Below are 8,730 nucleotides of genomic sequence, written 5' to 3' on the forward strand. Positions count from 1 at the left end.
TTTGGACTACAGACACCTTAACTCATGTTGCAAAACATTTGCAGTTCAAAATTCGCATAGTGCAGCCCTAATGAATAATATAGTTAGGAAAAAATATAAAACAACATTATACATATCTAATGGTTTCTTTTGTCAAAATATTGCACCAAAAAGTAGATACTTGACTGCTTTCTCAGTATTTGGGTCGCAGAAAAATTTCTGTCGACTCCCACAGGGGTTCAAGAACAGCCCAGGACTATTCTCAGCTAGAGTAACAGAGTTACTACAAATGTATGATGACGAGGCATTATCTTATGTCGATGACATCTATCTAACCGACGACGACTTGGATACTCACTTGAAAAGAGTGAACACCATTATACTTGGGTTCGCAGCAGAGGGTTACAAATTCAACTTTAAAAAGTCTCGAATTGCCCATCTGACAGTATTATTTTTAGGATACGAATTATCAAGTGAAGGAAAAAGCCTAGCGGACAACTTCTTAGAGAAGTGCGCTGTACTCCAAGCTCCAAAAACGCGGAAGAACTTACAATTGATTCTAGGCTTCCTGAATTTCGGAAGAACTTACATTCTAAATTACGCAGAGAGAGTTAAACCTCTCTACGAACTAATTAAACCTGATTCTAAACAAATCACCTGGACTCAAAAACACACAGAAATTTTGAGATCACTGCAAACAGACATGTTAGCAAAAACAAAATTAGATACACGTGACAACACACGCAATCTTGTAATCCGAGTCATCCCAGGAAGATGCGGATTCACGTACCTGACTTCTAATGAGGGAGAAACGGTACCAATAGCTTACAAATCACATTTGTACACAAAGGCTGAAATAAAATTCAGCTCAACTGAGAAAATTCTAACTGCGGTTCAGACTGCTGTAGCGAAAGAAAGGGCCCTAGCACAAGGTAAACGAATAGTAATCGTTACACCTATACCGGCTTTAGAAGCGGTAACTAAAGCAAGCATTCCTAATGCTAAGGCTTTGCATCCGAGATGGATCCAGTGGGTTAATTCTCTTGCTGCAACAGACGTAGTTTACGAATTTGATCCTAACTTAAAGACACAGGAATTTTTACAATATGAATATGAATGTCCTCTGCCAATTGAAATACTGCCTCTAGAAGAGTACGGAAGTATTATATATACTGACGGATCAGCACAACCAGCAGTTGGGAGCAAACAAGCTTACAGTGCTGCGTGCGCGATTGTTAAAGGTCGTTGGCACAAAGGAAAATTTAGACTAATGGTCACCAAAACACAATCTCTAGGAGATTGCTCAGCTCAACGAGCTGAATTGGTAGCATTTAAGATGGCGCTAGAAAATACCGATCGCGAATTCCCCACACTAATAGTGTGCGGTTCTTATTATTGCGTACAATCTTATAATGAATACTTGCAGAATTGGGTGGATAATGGTTTCAAAGATGCAAAAGGTGGCACAATTAAGCATAAAATGCTTTGGGAACAGGTAGTTCTTTTACAGAAAGGACTACAAAAGACTCACATGATACACACTCTGAGTCATCAACGTGATGGCGTTCACGTTGCAGGGAATTCATTGGCTGATGGCGCTGCGATTACAAACAAAAATAGACAGCGACATTCTACAAGCTGTCAGTGCGTCAGTAAAAGATGATAAGAAAACACTCCCAAAAGGCTTTCCAGAAAAGTACTTCTATTCAACAGATACAAATAATGTTCCTTTTGCTCGAATCCCTGGAGTGGGGGATAGGGTAATTCCAAACATGGAACACAGGTTAGGACTAATAAAAGCGGCACACAAAGGGCTTGCTTCTGCACACGCTGGCGTTTCCGCAACAATATCACTATTAAAACAGAGATATTGGTGGCCTCGCATGAGGATACATACTAAGAAGTATGTATTAGAATGCGAAATATGCCAAAGAATGAAAGTATCAACAGTGAAACGACCAGCGCAGACACCCCTTCTCATCTCAGATAAACCATTTGCATGTGTTTACCTGGACCACTGTGGTCCCCTACAAAGGGACGGTAACTATAAATATATCATGGTCGCAGTGGATTCGTGTACGAGATTCATATGGATGTGGCTTCCAGCGCTCGGCTGACGCCAGAACGGTTATAAAAGATCTGCAAGTCTTTATCGGCACATACGCAATTGCCATGTTCCATTCTGACCAGGGTCCTGCTTTCAGCTCTCAAGCTTATAAGGAGGCCATGGCCAGCATGGGAGTTGGGTTGCGGTATTCTTGTCCGTCACACCCCGAAGGGAACAGTGTGGTAGAAAGAAAAAAACCGGGACATAAAGCAATCTATAACAGTGAAGGTATTAGGTTCAGGCGCTGGGTGGGTTAAACATTTAATAAGTGTCCAGACCAGTCTTAATAATTTGCCAAGAAACTCTCTAAAAGGTTTCAGCCCATACGAACTATTGTTCGGAATTAGAATGCGAATTCAGGACCTTGATAGTCAGGTATCAGTGGTACAAGAAAAGACAACAGACTTTGATATCAAAGATCGTTTGGCTGTTTTACAGGACTTGAATGAAACAAGAAAATCCTTAAGCAACATAAAGTTAAAGCAACAGCCATCTACCACTGACGAGGCACCACCAGCAACAGCCCCAGCAAGGCCTGTCTGGATTCCAAAGATTGGGGATCTAGTCAGAGAAAAAATAGCGGTGAAGAAGGAATTTGGGCATTCTTACAGAGAAGCAGTACCTGTCTTAGCAATCAACGGAACAAGATCAGTAGTACTACCGCCCCTTGCTGGTAAAAAGGAGAACAGAGTTGTATCAATCGACCTGGTAAAACCACAAGCATGTGGCCTATAATCAACAGTAGGCCCAGTGGACTCCCGAGAAACAACAGAATACCCAAATTTGCAACAATCCAAGAGGTTCAAACTGAAAGACTTATCACATTCGATTAGCCTGCAGTGCACAGAGAGGGACTATGCAATAATGCCATGGAACTCGTGCCTCTTGAAACACAGATTGAAACAGTTCGTCAAGAAACACCAGTCTACAATGATGTGGCATCTGAATGTGCTACCGAGAGACAAATTGAAAGAACAATCCCAACAATTGACAGAACTGCCTCTGGTTATTTCATCAACTTCGATAACTTTTCCGAGGATCAAAAAAACCCCGAAGTGATGCCAGAAATAAAAAAGACTTTTAAAGAAAAAGCAACGGAACTCTTTCATCAAATCAAAGAAGTATATCTGGATGCACCATTGATTGAGCATTGGATTATTTCGGGGGTATTTATACTCCTACTATGCAGAATTTTAGTTTTAATTTTAGGAAAGTTTATTACAATTGAATTGACACAGCAAGTCAGAACATCAACTTAGTCCTCAAACCACACAGATCATCACACGTAAAGAAAAGAGAACTGTCAACAGTAAATGTCACAGCCATTCCAATACCTGGTGGGGTAGTATGGGAGAAAACTGACTATGAAATCTATGGTCCGGTCGAGATCCTGAAGTATCCTCATCAATTCAAGGTTTCCTTAAGTGACTTTGTAAAACCTAGTACATTCTCTGATGATTGGGACTTTGAAAGTATTAACAATATGATGTCTGATTTAGTAATGTCAGCTAGATTCACAGATCATGATTATTTACAAGGTTTGTCTAGTTATGAGCAGATGTTTTGCTTCACACACTATGGTGATCATTACTTGCATAAATCTGCACAGCCTAGAAATGTTTTAAAATATAACCAATGGGAACATTGTGCAACACCACCGAAAAGCAGTTCTAAAACATTCTATGAGAAATTCAGGTACTTCTCAGGGTTTAACACCAGTGATGCAGAACCGTTTTATTATAAATTGTTAGATAAAACAGGGTTGAAAACAATGCTGACAAATACTAAATTGATATATTCAGAAGCATTTTATGAGAAAATGATGACATTTGGTTTTGATTATTGAAAAAATAACATTGAAACAAAAACCATCTGGGGTACAAAAGAGTGGCAGGTACAAGGCCTAGAAGCACTGTTTCGAGCCTGCATGATACCAGAACAAATGATGTTTTTAAATGACACAATTCACCAAACATCCTGTCTTGGCCTAGCTAAGATCAAAGACCTTAACAAACCGTCTATTCCAAAGCCAATACCTGACAATGCAACAACAGAGATTGAGATAGACGTATCCAAAATTTTACATTTAAACAGAACACATCCTGATCGGAAAAAGTGGTTAATCTGGCCTACTGACACAAACAACTGTCAAGATAGATTCCTGAATAAAACAAAAGGGTTCAAAATGACCAGACAAGACCCTAGATACTCCCAGAGATAACATCCAGGGATAGTAACAACATACAGTGTAGGTAAACTCTGCCTTGAATGGCTAGGATCATCCACACTGGCTGAAATTAAGCAACACATGTCTTTACTTAAAGATGGTGCTGATTTGCGAGATTTCATTCTGGGACCACGCAAACAGCGTCAAAAGCGTTTCATAGCGACCAGTATATATGCTGCGTACAACGAGGCTTGGAAATTTACACAAATTGAAACAGCTGAAAAAATACGAGAAATTGATCGTATTAATTTGGAAAAAAACACTTTCTGTAGTGGACAATGGGTTAATGACTCTGTCCTACAGAATATATTTGTTGGACAATATTGTATCCTCTGCCTTTGATATAATAGACAGAGACTTGCTAATGTTACAGCATGGCCAGTCGCAATTACGTTCTATTGTACAGTTAGGCTGGACGCTGCAAAATCTTCGTTCAGGCTATGTGCCTTGGCGTTTAATCAACACAACGTCATTGTTTTCCATTTTTAACCTTACTGATAAACAAATCAGCTTGGCACAGAAAGGAGCAGACTATACAATCCTGAGCATCGAAAAACTTGAGAGATTGCCATTGACAATGTCAGAAAGTCCTGTCATTGAATGGATAATACACGGGATTATCACAATTCCGATAACAACTTTCCGATTTAAAAATTGCCTTGAATACATAACTACTGGCCAGTATGAACGATTGGGTAAAGGGTATATTAAGTCAACATGGAAATTACCATACACACATACATGCTATAGTGACAGCAACAAAAATGTATTTCTTAGTGGTGAAAATTGTAAACATTCACTAAGCGGTATACTTTTGTGCCAGGGTATTAATTTACACGGAGCCTGTGAAGGAAATTCTAACAACCTTTCATGCCACCAACATGTCACACCTGCAACGCAGATAGAGCCTTTCTTTATGCAACTCGCAAATGGGAGTTACATTCTAATAACGGATCACAGCTGTTGTGGCCTTTTGCCAGGAAAAGCCTATCTCGTCCACGTAACATCCATGGTCAAATGCTGTATGCAAGCATTGTTCCCGAGCGGCCCTGGAGACATAGAGACTCCCATCTGGCCTTGTTTGAATTTCTCTTCTATACGAATTGGTACTTTAAGCAGAATGAAGTCTGTGCTTTTGCAGACAACAGGGCCCATCACGTCATCAAAAGAAACGTATGATCTCCAAGTTGCAAGGACGGCTTCGGAGATACATGAACTTTTATCAACAAATTGCCCCGTGCATTTCGTAGAAATGCTGAGCCAAATCCTTAACATGTCTAGTGCCATAGGCATCCCAGGCATATTTAAGACAGTTTTCACGGGACTGCTAACACCCTTCGAAGCAGTCTTGGGCTTAATTCCAAATTTTGTCCATTCAGTCCTTGGCGGCATACCCCTATTTTTGGGACTTGTAGCAGGCATTTTATTTTTGACCTTCCTGCTTCGTTATGGCAAGCCACAGCTCAGACATGACTCCGACAGGAATGGAAGAAACAATCCTAGCGATCCGCTACTGGGACAGAATAACTAGAGTCCTTGGATTGGCCAGGCTGAGAGATCTAAACATGACCTGGTTCCTTTCATTCAGACCGATATGGCAATCCTGCATCTTACCTGTACTACGATGTATGCTATGCGGAGATGAATGCGTGTTGGACACCTGTCTTGCACTTCCATCAGCAGTACCAATGGATATCGATACTTTGCTCAGTCCGATAACGGCTCACGCATTGTGTTGTCCCCAGAGGCTACCAATCCTGATGACGGCATTCGTTGAGACTCTTGTACTATGACTAGGTGGTAACAGTGGAGCGAGTGACAAAAGCAACATCACCCAGGTACGACCTTCTGTGAGCATTGCTGATCCCGACTTTGATGACAGCAATCATTCTCACACCTGCCAAGTTACAGCACTATCGAATTTGGTCGAACTGTCACCTGATTTTGTAGACCAATTCTTTGAGAGCCTGTCTGATATGATGTTCTCCCCTGAACAGAAACAATAAATTTTGAAAAGCATTCCGACACACAGCGTTCCCATGAACTCTGAATTCGGCCTTCAGTTTTGATCAACAAAAACTGCTAAAAAGCGTTGGAACTCTATTCCCCCGTTCACAAGAATTTTTTTTTGGATTGAACTATTTTTTCATAATATTTTCCCCTTTTTTTCTGGCACAAAAAATTCTTTGCTTAAAGTAGACCTATTCATAAAGAACAGAAGGTTCTACTTCTATTTTTTGATAAATCTAGAGACATAATAACCTTACACCAGCCTCTAGCACATTTTACTGCAATGCATTAATATGTGATGAAATTATCTCACCCTTCTTTTCTGTATTCAGAGATATTTCATGTGTAATTCTTTTTGCAAAATCGTTCATTGATTGCATATGCTATAATTCTGAATCTTCAAAGACGTACAGTACCTATATTTTCACGTATTTCAAATACGCCTATTTCAAATGCATATATGTATTTTGGGGTGGGCAATGTTACACATGCATCTTATTGGTCTAGTTTTAGTAATTTGATGGACATAAATTTGTGGAGTGGGTGTCGCGTTCTAATCTAGGACCCTGATCGATACTGTGACCTTATGCCCCTAGACATAAATCCATTTATTCCCTATATTGGCATAACCGATCAAATGCAATATTCAGAAACTCGTCTCTGGCCTCACACGAACAGAGCCACATTTCAGAATCACTTCCTCTGCAACTTCCTTTGCAGCTCATTAGTGCAAATGACATAGCAGAAGTTACTATCTAAGATTCCTAGAATAACACTCTGAGTTCTTCAACAAGATAAAAACTCAGCAACCTGGGAAAGCCCCGCTTGCTATGTTTTGATTAGTAATAGAACTCTAATGAGCACTGATAGACGATCACTTCATAGTGACATCTTTATTGACGTCTTATGTCCAAAAACTTACGTCAAACAAGGCACCTTTCAGGTATAAATATTACCAACGTTGCCTTAAGCTGATGCTGCCTCAATGCTATCGATGCGGTTACATCGCTGAAGCTGATGATACCATTATTGCTGCTACTATCGCTGCTAACGAGCGAACGATGGTGTGGTGAACACAGGAGCTGAACAGCCGTCCCCTGCAAGAGCCCAGCAGATGCAAGCTGCCCGCGGACGCTGCCCCTCCTCCTCTTCCTCGACGCGCTGAGAGAGACGCTGTCTTTTTCTCCTGCCGAGAAAATCCAGCTCCGGCGTTTCCAGCCCACCCTTGCGGGTGACTGGGATATCGAGTTCCCGAGAGGGGATACCAGACCTCCAACATTCTATTCCAGAGGTATGGTGTTGACTAAACCCTTAGAGAGAATTCTTGAAGCAAACCTTGGCAAAACCAACTTAACTTAAAGCTACTTACTTACTCCCCTCCCAAGTATTAGGCTTAGGTCAGGTACACTGGGGTAGGCGTAGTTAGAAGCACCAGTTGAGTATGTTAGCCTAATGTATATATGAATGTATATATGTTTTATTCATTTTAAACCATTGTATGGCTAAGAAACCATATCAATGCTTTTACAGTATTATTTCGCAATACTCATCTTACTGTACGTACTTTTTATAATAACAAGTCTTGCAATTGTGGCAATTCATTTCTCTTGTACGAGAAGAAAGACTGTTCAATAAATAATACCTTTTATTGAAAACGCCCGTCTCTCTATTCTCTACATATTGTGAAAGTAATCTGCACAACAACTGACTGAGTAAAATAACTGTCTTTTGTTTCACACGACTCTAGAGATGGACTCTTATCTGAGGAGCAAAGTTGTCATGTTGCACGGTTGTTGGAAAACTGAATCCCTTCTTGTAAATGTAAATGTATTTCGATTTATATAGCGCACTTTAACCCAGGGGCCTCAAGGCGCTTGCTTAGGGAACCCGTCCTGGTATTCCCCTGTGAGATACCCCGGCCGGGTATCCACAAGGTGAAAGCCAGGCATCCCGCCGCGAGGGGCCGTAGTGGAGATTAAGCAAGCTATTGCCCAGAGTCGCAGAGTGTGACCCCGTGAGTCGAGTAGGCACCAGAGCGAGAATTGTCGACTCCGTGGAACTTTTGAGCCCGAGACCCGCCGAGGCGGGGAATCGAACCCTGGTCCACGGCCGATCTCAGCTTCTGGGTCTGCCGCCTCTAACCACTGAGCCACGCTTCTTGTCTGTACCAGGGAAGCTGATCACTTCCTATTCAGTCAAGAAAGTTTCCAGTGGCCTCTGAGCTAGTTGGTAATAAACCCAATTAAGTTTATCATAGTCAGTAGAGGCCTGGAAGATCCGCACTTCTACGTCGATACTACTGTTTATGTTATTCCAATGCGCAGGGCCTATTGGGAAAATAGGAACTACACTACATCGGGATATAGAAATGATATGCCCCAATATAAAGGAATCTTACCATGGCTTG

The sequence above is a fragment of the Lissotriton vulgaris genome, chromosome 4_1, assembly GCF_964263255.1.
Source record: "Lissotriton vulgaris chromosome 4_1, aLisVul1.2, whole genome shotgun sequence".
Classification (NCBI taxonomy): Eukaryota; Metazoa; Chordata; class Amphibia; order Caudata; family Salamandridae; genus Lissotriton; species Lissotriton vulgaris.